The sequence below is a fragment of the Macrotis lagotis genome, chromosome X (genome assembly GCF_037893015.1).
Source record: "Macrotis lagotis isolate mMagLag1 chromosome X, bilby.v1.9.chrom.fasta, whole genome shotgun sequence".
Classification (NCBI taxonomy): Eukaryota; Metazoa; Chordata; class Mammalia; order Peramelemorphia; family Peramelidae; genus Macrotis; species Macrotis lagotis.
In genome coordinates, this window is record NC_133666.1 from 425,767,450 (window position 1) to 425,785,180 (window position 17,731).

Genomic DNA, 17,731 nt, shown 5'->3' on the forward strand with positions numbered 1-17,731 from the left:
CTATATTAATGAGAGCTATTCATTATTATTATTATTGGAAGCTCTGTTTCCATAAATTCTACCTGAAAATCCAGTCTAAGGATAATAAAATGTCAAGTTGAAAGAAACCTTTGCCATCCTCTAGTCCAATTTATACATTTTAATTGGTGAAGAAAAGAAAGGGGGGGTTCATGACTTGTCTCAGAGAAATGATTATTTATAATCAATGATTTGGGGAGATGCAGAGTTGCCCTTTTTTTCTATAGTCTTCATTTCAAAGTTCAGACTCTTTAAAGACATTATTGATAATGTCTGCCCAGTATGGTATGCCCTCATCAGAGAAGGTTCTGTGCTCTAGGAGCAAAGCAAAATTGTAGTAGCTCAAAAAAAAAAGTGAAAGGAACCAATTTAAAGAATTAACCCCAAAGGTTCACATGGCCAATTTGGGCTTGACCTGTGGAAAAACATACCTAGATCAATATTAGTTTGATCAACCAATGAGACATGCTATTTGTAACTTTACTCTATTAGAGTAAAGTCTTTTTAGTTCTTTTTGAGAAAGAAGAACAACCAACTTCTGATAAAGAGATTGGATTGAATTACTTAACTCTCTTATTCAGACCACGCCCTGAGGTCAGTGGGGAAAAGGGGGAGATGAAGTCTTTGTGCTTAGGTAAAGATAAATTTCTTGAATTTCTTGTTTATATTACCTAAGCCTGGGTGTAACTTAGAAGTAAATGACGTAATCAAAGTTCATTAGACTAACTTTAAGTTCCTTTACTGATTTTTAAGGGTTAACTTATCAGCTTTGATTACCATCTTCAGGAACACCTCTCTTCCAAGAGTGAGTCTACCACCAAGATTGTTGTAGAGGGCCAGCCCCAGGGAGTGATATCCACATATACTTGGTGACTTTTTCTATCAAAGATATGTGTGGATTATTGCTCATTGTATGGATCCGTTGGCTCACCAATGAACCCTGATCTAGGATAATCTGTGGCTCCAGAAGTGGATGTAAAAGGTTTCTTTGTGTAGAAAAGTATGCAGATTTCTAAGAACAAATATTGTAAATTTAGCCAGGAAATTGTAAAACTGGGTCTCCTTTAACCAGTCATTTCCTGAGATAAGTTTTTGCTATTAAAAAAATCTGAGTTTCCAAAAATAAAGTTGGTAAATTTTCACTTCCCAACCTTTTGTGTTTATCTACCCAACCTGACTCAGAAATTCATGTCCAGATCCACACCAGAGCTATCGCAGGGGATAGATTGTTTTTTGGAATTCAAGAATGCCATTGATCTCTTTTATTAAAATACTAGTATTATTAATAAAATGACTAATTACTCAGAAAGTATGTCTTTCAAACTTTTAAAGTGCCACATTGCCTAAAGTAAAATGGCTTGTAAATAAGCGAGGGAGGGTTTAAGCCTAGGACATCTGGCATAGGCTGTGGTCTTTCCACTACAGTACACTGAGTATTCTTGTCTTTGGGTGTTTCTATTGCTTTCTGGGCAGAAATAGTGTCTGCAGCTCTAGCTCTGAAGCTACTGCCTCAGTTTTACCACAGGACCTTTACCCTGACTTTGCCCCACAAAACATTCTGTGCAGATAAAGAGAAGAAGCACAAAGAGGTCAGGAGCCTCTATAAGAACAGTAATTACCTCATAATTACATTCTCTGTATGGTAGGTCAGAATCAAAGCAAATTTAACAGATGAGGAAAGAAATTGAGAGATGAGATGAGTATCTGGAGCTCATACATTGAGTAAGGCAAGGAATTTCAGCCATACTCAGAATTTGCTGTTTAGTTGTACATTAGAGATAATATGTTACAGATAGGAATCTTGCCACTAAACTGTCATAAAAGTATCTGGGAAATTTAGAGAGAAATTATAAAAGTTAAAAATAACTTTTATAATAATTGGGAATCGGAAAATGACTTTGATAAAATCATGCATTAACTCAAAGAGTATAATTCAGAGATTCAAATAGTATAATCAAGGAAGATTTTTAAGGGTAGATGCTCTTTTTTTTGCCCTTTGGTTGAAAATAAAATGTAATTCATATTCACAGGCAAGCATATGGCTTCAAGGGGAGCATATCACATCTCTGTGTTGTTTAAATATGTTTCTGACAGAAATGCTAAAGTTCAGTTCGTTTACTGTAATGTCAGAATTCACAACTTGGCTTATGTTCTTTAGTCTATTATTCTTATTTGAACAGAATGCTGTGTCCCTTTGGGACTACTTCTGAAATTTGATATTCATAGGCTAGCTCCCCAGGGGATAGTTACCCCCTGGGTTAAAGGAATTTTCTGAGTATGTACTCCTAAAACTATAGCTTATGAGCTCCAGTAGTTATATGCCTTTAATAGTGAGTCAATAGACATAATGAATAAGAACAGTATCTACAAATTATTTCTTCTATAAATCTGGAGCCCAGCCATCCATAATTACATATAGCATCAGTGGGAAGACTATGCACCTATAGGTTGTGAGGCACAAACAGAAAGAAAACATCTAGACCACTAGAGAGCTCAGATGCCCTTTTTCTTCTTGTAATATTCTCATGCTGTTTTATTCTGGTCACAGGGTAGCTCTGTAGGGCTGATTGTTCTCCTGGAATTCTTGGACCTGCTCCTCTCCAAAGATTGAATTTTATCAGCCAGGGTTAACTACCTTTTCTTTCATGACTGGCTCTCTACTGCCCGAAGTTATACTCCTTGGAGTTGTCTCCACTGATTATGTCTCCCTCTGTGTCCATATTTCTCTTTCTCTTTTCTCCTTCCCTCCCTTTTTATCTCCTTTTCTCTCTTCTTTCCCTCCCATCTTTTCTTCTTCCCTTCCTTTCCAGACTCTTCTTTTTCCTCTCCTTTCTCACTCATCTCTCTCCCTTCTCTGTCTCTATCTCTATCATAGACACACACACGCACACACACAAACACCCCACCACCACCACCACTAACACCATCACCACCACCACCACCCTGGGTATAGTGTCTCTTATTTAGTAAGTATTCTACTACATCATGGCCAATATGAAGAGAAAAATTTCCTCTAGCTCAAGAGGCAAAAAAAAAATTCCTCTCATAAGTTGGGTTCTTCCTATACAAGTGGCTCTCATCTAGAATGTCAAGGGTCACACTCCTAAAAGCCCTTTATTGACTTTATTCCGTAGATGTAATTTGCTTTATATGTCCCATTACTGACTTGGTTAATCTTCGTCTAGTCAATGGCAAACTGCCCCTCCAATTTTATGTACTGTGAAATTTTGAGTATTCTTGTATAAGGGTACTTCTCACTATTTTGGGGGTAATAGGAAAAATTTCTTCACATTGTAAAACATGTCTTCCTACTCTCTTTAGTACATTTGCATCTTATTTTATCAAATTCTTACTTTCTGTGATTATATTCACAAGACTGGTGGAAAATCAATTAATCCCTCCTCACACACATACACACTCATTCATACAAACACATACATGTTAAGAACAATAAATTTAAGATTCATCTTTGTTTTGAAATGTTTCTTACATAATTGGTTTATTCATTTTGTCATAGCAAGTCTCATTATAAATCCTATGATAATTTCTTTAATAAAAATGTGATTTATTCAGTGACATTTTAAAGGATATATTTTTCCCTCTCTGACAAAATATATCTAGTTATATATAGTAGACATGAGTGATAGGTAAATAGATAGAAGTCATTTTTCTTTTATCTCACTGCAACCAAGAATCGTAACTGCTGTCAGAAGGACAAGTTTTTATTTAATTTCCCATACTCATGGTTTTAAGTACTCACTTCATGGTACTCTCTACTGTTAATAAGCTGATTTCCTACTGAAAAGAGCCTGAGAGAAGATATATTCTAATATTGCTTAGTTTTTTGTTTTTTTTAAAGGGTTTGTTTGTTTGTTTGTTTGTTTGTTTGTTTGTTTTGCAAGGCAGTGGGGTTAAGTGGCTTACCCAGGGCCATACAGCTAGGTAATTTTTAAGTGTCTGAGGTAGCATTTGAACTCAGGTACTCCTGACTCCAGGGCCAGTGCTCTATCCACTGTGCAACCTAGTCACCCTAATTGCTTAATTTTTAAAATGACTTTGACTTGATTCTCAGTTTATGAAAATGGTGGTGAGGACTAGCAGGGGGGCACAGGGAAGGGAAATATTGTTTAAAAGTTACAAATATAAAAATATTTTACTTCAGTTAAAACACAAAAGGTATCTGATTTCTCCCTCTTTGTCCCAGAAAGATGAGCCTAAGAAAAACTGACTGGACAATTAGTCAATAAACATTCATACTGCACCTACTAGATGACAAGCCCAATGCTAGGAATTGAGAAGAAAGCAAATATAGAAAAGTTCTTGCACTATACCACCAGAAACTGAGGAAAAATTAGAGGGTGAAGGGAGAAAATAAAAAAGCATAGACAGAGTAATAATATGATATATAATTTGAATTAGGAAGGAGATGGTTGTCAGCAGTATCAATTGTCAAGGAAAAGTACAAAATTCTAGCATGGCAGAACCCACAAAAAGACTGAGTGAAATAATTTTCTAGTACAAAATAACTTGGAAAATGTGTGGGGAGGGTCTGTTGCACCATGGTTAGAAAGGGCCCACAGCCCTGGCCTTGAAGAACCAAACTGATTCCAGTTATCCAGGAACAGCCCACAGGGCACCTGGGTCCCTGAGGAAACCTGGGTCAGTGGAAGTGGTGGCAGGTTTCCAGATCTCTCAATCCAGGGATTGCCAAGGACAACTTGGAAGATCACCTGGAAAACTCTGCCACACCAAAATGAGAGCAGAGCCCAGGCCAGAGCAGGACCCAGTGCAGCCCCTCCCTGGGGAATAGGAGCAAGTCTAGGGAATCTGATGACTTTGTGAGAAATCAAGAAAAAATAAATCAAAACCAAAATATTTAAAAACTAGAAGAAAATGTGAAATATCTCATTGGAAAGACAGATCCAGAAGAGATAAATTAAAAATTATTGAACTACCTGAAAGTCATGACCAAAATAATAAAGAGTCTAGAGGTCATTTTTCCAGAAATAATTCAGGAAAAATTGCCCAGATGTCCTAGAAGCAGAGGGTAAAATAAAAATTGAAAGAATGCATTGTTTACTTCCTGAAAGAAATCTCAAAATAAGAACTGCCAGGATATTATAACCAAATTTCAGAACTCCCAAATAAAGGAGAAAATATTACAAGCAGTCAGAAAGAAGCAATTCAAACATCATGAAGCTACAGTCAGGATTACACATGTTTTAGCAGCATCTACATTAAGGGCTCATAGGGCTTGGAATATGATATTCTGAAGGCAAAAAAACTTGAATTACAACCAAGAATCAACTATCCAGCAAAACTGAATATTCTCTTTATGTTCCCCATAAAGATGAACTTTCAGTGAAACAGGGGGCTTTCAAACTTTTCTGATGAAATGACCAGAGTTGCACAGAAAGTTTGATATTCAAGAACAGTACTCAGGTGAAGCATAGAGAGGGTGGATACAAAGAGCAAAATATAAGGGAATTAATGAGGTTGAACTGCTTGTATTCCTGCATGGGAAGATGATGATACTGATAACTCATATGAACCTTCTCATTTATTAGGGTAATTAAAAGGAACATATATAGACAAGGCACAAGAGGAAGTTGAATTTGAAGGGATAATATATTTAAAAAATGGAGTTAATGGGGGGAGAAAGGGAAAGGAGAGTAGGATGGGGTAAATTATTTTAGATGAAAGAGGTAAGAAAAAGCCTTTGCAGTAGAGTAGAAGAGGTGAGGAGGAGTGAGTGAGAATTACTCTCATCAGAAATGACTCAGAGAGGAAATAACATAAACACTCAATTGGGTATAGAAATCTATCTAACCCAAAGGAAAATAGAAGAGGATAGGTTTGGGAGAAAGGAGACATGGGGAGGGGAAGAGGAGTGTAGGTAAAAGAAGAACAGATTGTGGGAAAGGGTAGTCGGACCCTCTTTTGAGGAGGGACAGAATGAATGGAGAAAGAGAATAGAATAAATGGGGGTAGGGGGTGTAGGATAGAGGGAAATATTAGCAATAGCAATCATGGGAAAAAATACCAAAGCAATTTCTCTGATGGACTTATGATAAAGAATGCAATCTATCCTAAAGATAGAGCTGATGGTGCTTGAATACACACTGAAGCTTACATTTGTTTTTTTCTCTCACTTCGTTTTTTCTTGATGTTTCTTTTGCTTTGGGGGCGGGGTTGACATGCTTATTTTTCCAACATGACTACTGTAATATTTTTCATGGCTACACATTTTCAACATAAACCAAGTATAACTTACTTTCTAAATGAGGAGAGAGGGGTGGGAAGAAGGGAGAGAATTTGGAATTTAAAGTTTTGGAAATAAATGTTGAAACTTGCTCTTGCAAGTAGCTGGGGAAAAAAAATTAAAAATTAAATAAAAAGAACAAAAGCTTAGAATTTCATGTGCAGCAAATGTGGAGAGCTAAAACTTTGAAATGAGATGGCTAAAATGTAGAATGGTTTTATTTCTTCTGGAGACAAAAGGCTGCTTCCTGTGCTTAAAACACAGACTGGTAGCTTCACTAGAAGAGAAAGTAAAGGAGCATCAAGGACCCTCTCCAGTCAGTTATAAAATTAGAAGAAGAATAATGAAGTGTTACTTTAATAAAAGAATAAATAAGTGAATAAATAAGTTAAAGTCACTTTAAAATGTTTACTATGTACAAATATGCTAAGTACTAGTGATTCAAATAGAAAAGGTAGCTTCTGCTTTCAATGAGCTCACATTTTAATGAGGCGGAGAAAATAAACTTGTAGGCTTCTGATGCAAATCAGGTGTAAAGGCTCCATAGTACTAAGGATACAGTAGAAAATCAGATATTAATTCATATCCTCTAATGTCATTTCTACTGATTATCTTATCCATTTCTATTTAACCATTTGACAGTAAAAATAACTTTATTGATGAGAACTTCATTTAGAATTTAGTGCCAAAGATTTAAAGCAGAACGAGTACTTAGAGGTCAGCTAGGTCAACCGCTTTATTTTAAAAATGAAGAGACATAGACCTAGAAAATCTAAGTCAGTCAGTCAATAAACATTTATTAAATGTCCACTGTGTGTCAAACACTAGGGATGAACAAAGAGGAAAAAGAAAATCCTTGCCACAGTTTAATGTGATAACAAGCAAGAAAATATGGACATGCAAGCAATATAGAGAGCAGAGAGAGTAAAACTACTAGAATTAGGTGAGCCTGGAAAAGGCTTACTGAAGTAGATAGGATTCTAGTTGAGATTTAAAGGAAGTCAGGAAATCCATCAGGGAGAGATGAGGAGGGAAAGGGTTACAGTTATGGGGGGGAACTCACAGGAAATGCCTGGGTCAAGATATGGAGGGTCTTATTCATGAAAAAGCCAGGAAACCAGGATTGAAGGGTAGTACATGGCAGGGGGTAAAATTAAAGAAGATTGGAAAGGTAAGAGGGGGGGTTACATAAGGAAGAGATTTGAATGCCCTATCAAAGGATTTTGTATTTGATCCTGGGGGTATTAGGGAGCCACTGAAGTTTACTAAGCTGTGGTATGGTCAAACTTAGTAGCTAAAAAGAGGAAGGGCTAGAGTAGAAAAAAGCTTGAGCAGGCAAACCCATCAATATTCTATTGTAGTGATCCAGATGTGGGGTGATGAGGGCCTTCACTAGAATTGTGGTTGTATCAAAAATGGTAAGGGGGCACGGAAGTTTTCGATAAGGGAGTGACTAGAGATTGCAAGGAATTAAGGATGATACCTAGGGTAGGAGACTGGGAGCCTGAAGTGATGGGTTTATCCTTGAGAGAAATAGGGAAGTCAAGGGAAGGGACTTTAGGGGGAAAGATGATCAGTTCAATTTTTGATACATTGAGTTTAAGATATCTGTTGGGCATCCAATTTGAGATGGCTCAAAGACAGTTGATGAGAGTTTGGAGATCTGTAGTTTAGCTGTGGCAAGATAGAAAGATTTGATAATCAACAGTTTGGAGATGATAATTAAGGTCATGAGAGTTGATGAAATCACCAAGTGAGTTATGAACTGTATGAGGAACTGGTAAAGGATAATCAGAAGAAGTGGTTAGATAGAAAGAGAACCAAGAAAGAAGTTCCAAAAAACTTTAAAAAAAAAAGAGAGTAATAGAGAGAAGAGGGTAAACAACAGTGTCACAGGTCAGGGAGAATGAGAAATGAGAAAAGGTCTCCGAATTTGGCAAATTAGAGATGGTTACTTTGTAGAGATTTGTTTTGGTGGAATTATGAAGCCAGAAATTGGACTATAGGGGGTCAAAAAGAGAATAAGAAGAGACAAAGTCAAAGTACCTACCTTAGGTTAATGACTTTTTCAAACAGTTTAGTTACAAAAGGCAGAAGAGGCATATGATGATAATAGGGAGATAAAATCAATAAAGTTCTTTTATTTTTTGAGAATAAGGAAAAGATAGGCATCTTTGTAAGCAGTAAGAGAAAAGATTGAAAATAAATGATAGCTTGAGATATAGAGGAGGAAATCTACTGAAGAAGACAGTATGGAATGCTATCATTTATGTAGGTACAGGGGTCATGCAAGGTAGGGAGTAAGGTCACCTCTTCATAGGAAAAGGCTGAGTGAGAAGATGGTGGTAAAAGGAAAATGAGTGAGAGGAAATGAGAAAAAGGTGAGAAGACTTATTTTTCTATAAAATATAAAATAAGATTGTCAGCTGAGAGGTTGAAGGGAGGGAGAATCTTGAAAGATCTGAGTAGAAGAAAAACATTATGTAGAGTGAGATAGTGAGTCAATCAGGAAGAAGTAGTAGAATTGCCTAACAGTAGTGAGGTCCCAACTGAGATTGTGTAACATAAATTATAGTGAAGTGACTCTCTCAAAGTCAGGCTGTGGCAAACCTAGAACTCAGATCTTCTGACTCTAAAAACCATCTCTTTTCCCACTTTATCATAATTTATGCTCCAATGTGAAACAAAGTAGAAATTAAAAAGTTTCTGAAGAGGCAAAGAAACTTTCATACTGATCTATATCAAGGAGTTAAAGGGTAAAAGAAGGTCACAAACAGAGAAGAAAGGGAAGAAGAATCAATGCATATGTGAAGGTTTTTCCTGAAGAAAAGAAAGCCCAATTCTCTGAAGAGGAAGCAGCTGATTGCCCTCCCAGGAATGATGATATGAATCCAGAGGTCTTAAATAAAAATCAAACCAATCAGAAGAAAAAACAATAAGTGATAGTTAATAAATCCCTGCTTTAGGGGGAGGTTGGTTGGAATGGAGGCAGTACAATTGAGTAGATATTTACTGACTTTGTAACAGGTCTCTGCTGACTTACTGAGGTCTGCATTAGTGTCTTAAGCAAGAAACTCCCAAGATTTGTCAAAGCAGATGACAACGATCCATTTCTATTGCTTTAAACAAACATAAATAACACTTCTGAGGAAGAAGATTAGAAAATTTTGCTAAAAATCACAGTGTTATAGGAAAGAAGCTTAGAACTCTAGTTGGAAAGTAGTGTTATCATTACTTCAGCCTGGAGAAAACAAAAGTTTTAGAAAAGAAAGATTAATTTGGAAAGTAGCTAAAATAATGCATGAAAACAGAACTTGGACTTTTACTCATGCCCAGGCACTAGTACCTAGTTAGGTCTAACTACAGTGTATTTTGCCTAACTATTTTGAGAAAATATAAAACAGAGAAGAATGGGAAAGGGGCAAAACTGCTTATGAATATCCATGAGTTGGGATCTATACAATGTATCTACAATATAGTAGGAAAAATAGAAGTGTTCACAGGAGACAAATCTAAGAAAAGAATCAATAAAAAACCACTGGTGTCGGCTATCTATATGCATGTACACAAATGGAAACTGAAATGGTGGAACAAGACTTATTTCTGGAATATGGTTCTGGAATTCAAAAGAAACAGGATAGGTAAAAAAGAGAGGGAAGAGTAGTGCTGTATATTAAAAAATGTATTCTCAAGAGGCAAAATCCAGTACCCAGAAAAGAAAGTATGGTAGAAAGCATTATATTGAAATCCAATGAAGGCAAAAGCATAAATGATATGATCATTGGAATGTGCCACAAATTATGTGGGCAAAAAGATATGAGGTAATGAGGATTTAGGGAAAAGAGATTACAAGTCTGGCACAGAAATATGAGAAAGTAATGATGGACTACTTATATTTTCCAGACATCTGTAGAGCTCTCTTTCTCTTAAAAGTAGACCTTAATTTACCTTGATTACAATTCCATATTTCAAAAGAAGAATGAGCAAGAGCATATTCTAGATCAAGGTTTTTATCAGTGGGGAGAAAGTAGTAGCTGATTGGTGAAGTGAATATTATTGTTACCACAAGGAGTAGAAACCACTCCATCTTAGACTTTTAAAGAAAAAGAAAAGAAGGCATAGTTAAACCTAGATACTAGATTTGAGACAAACACATTTTGATGGGCTCCAAATTAATAATAATCACTTACATAACATTTTTAAGTTAGCGAAATGTTTTATATATTATCTTATTTAATCATCACAATAACCAAATGGGATAAATACTGTTAATATTCCCATCATATATATAAGGAAACTGAGGCTAATGGTGCTTATATGACTCATCTGAGATTGTACTTTGAGGATGGATTTGAACTCAGGTCTTCTAACTCCAAGTCCAGCACTCTATTGATTGTACCATCCAGTAGTCACCAGAATAAAAAGTATCTCAAAGCCTAAAATCCTACAGAAGAAATTTGTTTTAGGGGTGGCTAGGTGGTGCAGTGGATAGAGCACTGGCCCTGGAGTCAGGAGTTTGAACCTGAGTTCAAATCCTACCTCAGAAACTTAATAATTACTTAGCTGTGTGACCTTGGGCAAGCCACTTAACCCTATTGCCTTGCCAAAAAAAAAAACTTTAAAAAAAAGAAACTTGTTTTATATACACACATATGTATGTATATATGTATGTGTGTAAGTGTGTGTAAATATATATATATGTAAGGATGGGAATAATCCCAGATAACAGAGAAGGAATACATGAGTGGCATGTTCCTAATCAGGATATTCTCTGGAATGCTAAGATCCAGTTTAAGTTGAGCTAGAGAAGGAAATATATAGACAAGTGTAAGTATGTTTGTAAGCAACTGGTATGTTGGTCTTGAATGTAAGAAAAAGCTTTTTAAGCATAATAACTACAAAGATAGAATGTCTCAAGAAGTAGTGGGTTTCTGCAGATTGGAGCTCTTCTAGTAAAGGCTAGGCCATTATTTCTCAGAATTTGAAAGAGTATTTTTGTTGAGGTATGAAGTAATTCAGATGGCATCTGAGGTTGGAGATTTTGTCATTCTGTGTCCAAAGTACCAATGCAGGAGGGAGAATCATGGAAAGGGTCTCCATCAGAGATTCAGAAGCCAGGGTGGTCAGCAGAGCATATGTCAGTGTAAAGATGCTTTTAAACTATCATAGTAGGCATCAGGGAGACACTGAAAGTTTTCTAAGACAACAGAAAGTCACCCAAGCAGCGAGATGGTTAAGTGTATAGGAACCTTGAGCCTGGAGGCAGGAAGACTCAGATTCAAATCCAGCCTCAGATGCTTACTAGTGTATAATGCTGGGTAAGTCATTTTACCTCTGCTTATCTCAATTACCTATTTATAAAGCAGGTATAATATCACATATTCTCAGAGTTGTTAAATGGATAAAAGTTATATAATAATTGTAACATGTTTAGCATAGTGTATCATTCTAATAATTATATAAATAGTAGCTAATATTATGATTATGTTCTCATGTGAAACCAACATTATAATAGATTGTCTGATCTAGAAACATAGGGTAACAGAAGAGAGGCTTGGTTCTCCCTATGGTCCACCTCAACTGATACAGTCCCAGCATTCAATCACAAATAAAGAGATATTAATGGATTAATAATGTGTTAGCACAAGGTGATCCCTGAACAAAGTATGAACACAAAGTGTGGTGATGTCATTCCCTAGGCTGAAACTTGACCTTGCCTCTGAAGGCTTCATGTAGCTGGCCAATAGTTTGAAATATTTCAAGAATCTGGGCCAGAAGAGGCTCTGTGGTATATTAGACTTATAAAAGAAGGGGAAAGTAAGGGATTTCTCTTTCCTGTGCTTCCCCCATTATCACAGTATCTAGCTTATTAGGAAACACTCCATCTAGCAGTTAAAAAGTCAATGAGAGGAAGACAGTGACAAAAATAGAAACTGAGACACAGAGAAAAAGTTCTTCTAGCCTAGTGGCAGACACTTGATTTAACAGTTGGAAAGTCAACAAGAGACAGAGATGAAGACAATTCAAATCCTAGTTAAAGGAACAAACACTTTTCAGACAGAGAGATAAAGACAAATCACTCAAGGCCAGAAGCATATTTCTAAAGTGGGACCACTGGCATCAAATAAGAAAGGTGACTATGACTTTAAGAGAACACTAGCCTTGTCAATCAAGAGTTGTTTGGTGAACAGCCACAGACCCTAGGAGCCCACCTTAACAACCTGTAAGGCAGGGATGTTTTGTCCTGGGAAAACAGAATGAGAAATCCACAGAGAAAGGATGCTAGGAACTCTGCATTGATAGAATTGTGAGTTGCCTTGGTCACCTTTGTTTTAATACAGTAAAATACCAATGTGTTCTAAATGTGAGCCCAGTTTTTCTACACTGTAGATTTGAAGAAAAATATACCCCGGGCTGAGCTTTGCATCTAATGTGCATATTGTACTTTCTTTAATAAATGACTTGGTTTGGAGCTATTTCAAAATAATTGTTATTGGAAATTTGTTATTGTTATTGTTGTTTGTCCTGCATTCTCAAAGACCATGAGATCAGGAAATTGTTGCCTTGGCATATAAGTAACTTGGATTTGACTGAGATAGCACTGTGCCAGGTCACCAGTCTCACCTTCTCTTCCCAAGTCATCTAAGTCCAATGACCCAAGATGACTAGAGATGCAATGGGAGATCTTGGTCTTTTTAAGATAAGGTATTTAATACCTTCTAGTTTGACTGAGGCAACATTCATTCAATGATTAAGGCTAGTTAAAAAAGAAATGAAGCAAAGAATGGTCTATTGCATAGACAAAAAAAATTGATCTGGGAGAAGATCCTCAGAGTTTCTGGCCTGAACAGAAGCAATTGCTATCAACATTCACTCTGAACCAAATAGGAAATTTAGTTCTGTCTCCCCTAACTATGAAGGGGAAGAACACTATTGGGGTGTGACCTAGAGTGCTAAGCATATAGACCCAAAGGACATACTAGAATAGAAGAGTCATCACCTCACTTTAACTCTAAGTGAGACTATAGAATGGGTCATAGATTTAGAAATGGATGGGACTTTACCACTACTACTCTATTAGTCCTTCCATATCAAAGAAGACTACATCAATCAACCAAGTGATTAGTGGCATGAGTTGTACAATTATTATTATTATAGGGAGGGGTCCACTAAGAAATGTTCCACCCCATAGCCTGACTGATAGGAAATAGGACTATTGGAGATAGACTGACTACTGTAGGAGTCTCTTGGCCATAAATTAGATTAATTTCCTCCCACATCAGCAAAGCACTGTAGCTCATCAACAATGACAGGCAAGTACCAGCATGTGTTATTTGTCAAAAGAATGTGATAAATCCTAATCTGTCTCTTGATGGACTAATTGTTGGTTCTACTATTAGTATGCTCCCCACAACTCAATTTCATCTGACACTAGGATAATGTCAGATTGCCATTCATAGGACTTTTCACAAAGAGAATTATAAGACTCTGAATAGCTTCTCTTGGACACCTCATGGCACCCGGTTCCAACACTCAAAATTCAGGAATCTGAACTAGACTGCCTTTTGATCAACTGAGGGTAGCAGAGGTCATCACCCAATTCCTTCAGGTCATTGTTTACCTCTTTTTCAAGACCAACTGACCCATGTTCAACTGCTGTTCAAATAGAACCCTTCTCTACTTCAGCATTAGAGGACATGTAGTCCAATCTGTTCATATTACAGATAAGGTAACAAATTCAACATGCAGTGACTTGCCTGGTTTCACACTTCAAGCAAAGGGCAGAGTTGAGATCTGAATTCAGACCTCTAATTTCAGCTCTCTTTCCACTGTACCATACTGTCTCACATGGTACCCATCACCTTTTCCCCTCAACAGAGTGACTGTGATTTGCCAGGACTAGAGTTCTCTTGAACTCATAGCCAACTTTCTTATTGACTGATTAGTGGTTGTAGATGTAGTATTAGTAGCAGTAGTAGGAGTGATAGTAGTGGTAGTAGTGGTAGCAGTATAGTAGTAGTGGTAGTGGAGATGGTGGTTTTAGTAATGAGGTAATGTGTTGGTGGTGGTAGTGATAGTAGTGGTGGTGGTAATAGTGGGACAGGTGATAATGGTAGTGGTTGTGGTGGTAGTAGTGGTGGTAGTAGTATTGTTAGTGTTATTGATAGTGATAATGGTAATGATAGTAGTGGTAGTAAAGATAATGGTTGTGGTAGTGGTAGTGATGGTAGCAGTGGTAATAATGGTAGTAGAATTAGTGATACTGGTAATAATGGTGGCAGTGGTAGTAGTAGTGGTAGTGGTGGTGGTGGTAGTAGTAGTAATAGTAGTAGTAGTAGTAGTAGTAGTAGTAGCAGTAGTAGTAATGATTTAGAGAGTCCCTACTCTGTACTAGGCATGATACTAAAATTATCTCATTTGATCCTCATAATACTCCTATGAGGTAGGTGATATTATCTTCATTTTATAATTAAATAAATTGAGGTCAAATGACTTTTTCAGGATCATACTGTAAGTGGCCAAGTACTCAATCCACTGTGCCACCTAGCTACCTATATATACATACACACAATCAGCTTATTCATTCTATGTGACTCTTCCCCTGGATCCTTAGTCATAAATAGTACCTTCATCACCCCTTTGTTTTATACTTGTCCTTGCAAAATGTCTAATAAGCAACAGTTTTTTTCAGTCCTTTTCTTTCCAGAAGCCCTTCAATAAGTCCTATTCCAATGACTCATCATGATACACAAGTTCCCTGGCAGGTTCCACAAAGATGGAATGAGTTCAGTTATGGGATCCAGAAATGGATTCTATTTCTGCTACCTGGGAACCAATATAGCCAAATCCAAAGAAGTTCACCACCAGGAAGATAGTCTCTAGTTGGTGATTATTATTTTTTTAGGTTGCAGTAATTCAGAGAACAGACAGAAATACATAAATGGCCCTCAATCCCTCAGAGCCCCCTGTTGTTTCCATGGTGATAGTGATGGAGTAGTAAAAAAGGACACTGACTGTGATAAGAATCACATGATTTTTTAGACCACCTACAGACATTTATTTAACTGTTAGTACTCCATGTGAGTCTTGTTTCAATTACCAACAAATTGATACACATCTTGTGAAACTGAATCATATCTACACTGACATTCTTGCTAAATATGAAACTGAAACACATTAAAAAGTCACAGTTTATTACTGGTCCATATTGTGTTCATCAACGTTGAAAGCCATCTATGATTAAGGGAGGGATCAGGAAGAGTACATGATAAAGAAGAGTGAGAAGGAACGATATGACAACAGAAGGAAACTCAGAAAAGCATAATGTCATGCAATATATGCGAAAGTTAATCTAGGTGGATGAGAGTGTGGGTGTGTATATATATATATATATATATGTAAATATGTATATATATGGTTTGTATATGTGTTTATGTGTCTGTGTATATATATGTACACATATACAATTATATGTATATAATAATTATAAAGTATTGTAATGATCCCAATTGGATGTGTTTATGCACCAGCAATGGAAATTTAAGAAATGAAATTTGACATCAGGTGAGAGATAGATTTAAGATTTATTAATTACTTGTTGTATGACAGATGCTGTGCATAAATGCAAATATAAGCAAATTTTTTTTAAAAAAGGAAAGGACACATAAATAAAACTGGAAAGCACAAAAGAGGAAATATCCCCCACATGAAGTAAGACTTTTGGACAGAAATCAAATAATAAGGAGTGGAAGTAGAACTTCATCAATTAAGAGTCAGGACTTTCAGGGTGGGGACATCTAAAACGTATGAATACTAATGGCAAGAGGATGAAGAAGTCCCAAGAGTTGGGAGTGGAGCCTCAGGAAATGGTGGTCTTTATTTTATGGTTTAGCTATATAGTCTTAACTTTGTTTTCATCCTATAATTAATAGACAATCCATTTCAGATAATGTCAAAGAAAGTCTCCAAATATTTGGTTGGGTCCCCTGTGTAGGATTTACAGGAAGACATGAATAAGTCATATTGGATGTGGTATTGGGTTCTAATTGGTATTGTTGGTGAGAATGCTCACACCAAGAAGAGAGTAGATCCATCAATGTATCTGATGATCATTCTTATAGTTCCAATCTTTTTCCACTCATGTCAAGGTTACACATTACCTCTTCTCTTTATATTTTTAATAGCAGAGCAATTATATACAGGAAGTATTGTATCAAGCACTGATTGCCTCATAAATTAATCTTTCCATTCCTAGATTCTATTCCTTTTCACAGGGGAAAAATAGTGAGGCTCCCATAGAATTTACTAGAATTAATGTTAAAGATGACCTGCTATTCAAAAAATAAAGCCCTGATATGAATGACAACCAATTAATTAATAAACCACATCATTTTTATTCTGAGGCAAACTAAAATAAATTAGAGATGGCTTCATCAAATATATTATTTTGTGCTAAAGTTATTTTTTCATTTGATTACCAGTTTATTTAAAACTATGCAATTAGTAATCATTAAAAATCTTTCACGAATACAGAGTTAGACTTTGAGAGATAATTTAACTTTGCTACCATGTATTTTTTGGAGTTCTTCCCCTATTCTTTTATATAGCTAGAATTATTTATATCAAAAAACATTACTGATCCCTGAAGATTATATTAATGCCCCCTTCAGTGTCCCCCAAATTTAAAAGTGATATTTTAAGTTTCCCCAATATTCCTTTTAGGATTTGAAAATTCCAAGTACAATTAAATATTAATTGACAAATAAAGCAGGGGAAAATATTAATAAGAATACAACATATTGACTGGACTATTTCTAACTATAATTTGTCTCAAAGATTCCTCTAAAAACACTACTTCTTCCTTCATAATCAATGCTGCTGTTTTGATTTGCTTTCTCTGACAAAAATAAAATATCATGGGTAAGACAAAAGAAAGAACAACCTCAGAGAAGAAAAAAAAACATGCAAATATTAGGGTTTTGTCTCCAAGAACAGAAACAAGGTCATAAAGCACTAAGGAGAAAATGTGTTATATATTTCTAGAAGCAGATCAGAATTGTGGAGATTCATTGAGTAAGTAGTCAGTGGGATGCATACTTGTGGTACGGCACAGAAAAGACACATGTGGGCATTTTTGTTATACTGTCTCCTCCCAAACTCAAATTAAGTGGTATTACACTCTAAATCAGAGTCTCTTACTCTATGGTGTTAGGTTGATTTCATCTAATGTTGTTATCCCACTTTCAGGTTCCATTCCATTCTAAGGCAATATAATGTGTTATGTGACTTGAGTGAACTTGAAGTCATACTCCAATAAATGATTCACAGGGCTTTAAATGTTACTCAAGAGTATGCTCTGACAACTCCCATTGGAAATGGTCCAAGTTCTTATGAAAGTTAGTAACTGTACATTAAAAAAAGTTGAAGCTTGCTGAACAAACATTAAGCCAG

The 17,731-nt window shown here is 36.2% G+C and overlaps 1 protein-coding gene across 5 annotated transcripts in view; it reads right to left on the reverse strand.

Annotated features, from left to right (window-relative positions):
* LOC141497715 (lipoxygenase homology domain-containing protein 1-like) overlaps positions 1 to 17,731 on the reverse strand; it is a 710,463-nt gene that overhangs the window by 246,707 nt on the left and 446,025 nt on the right. The gene's annotated exons all lie outside the window — the stretch shown is intronic.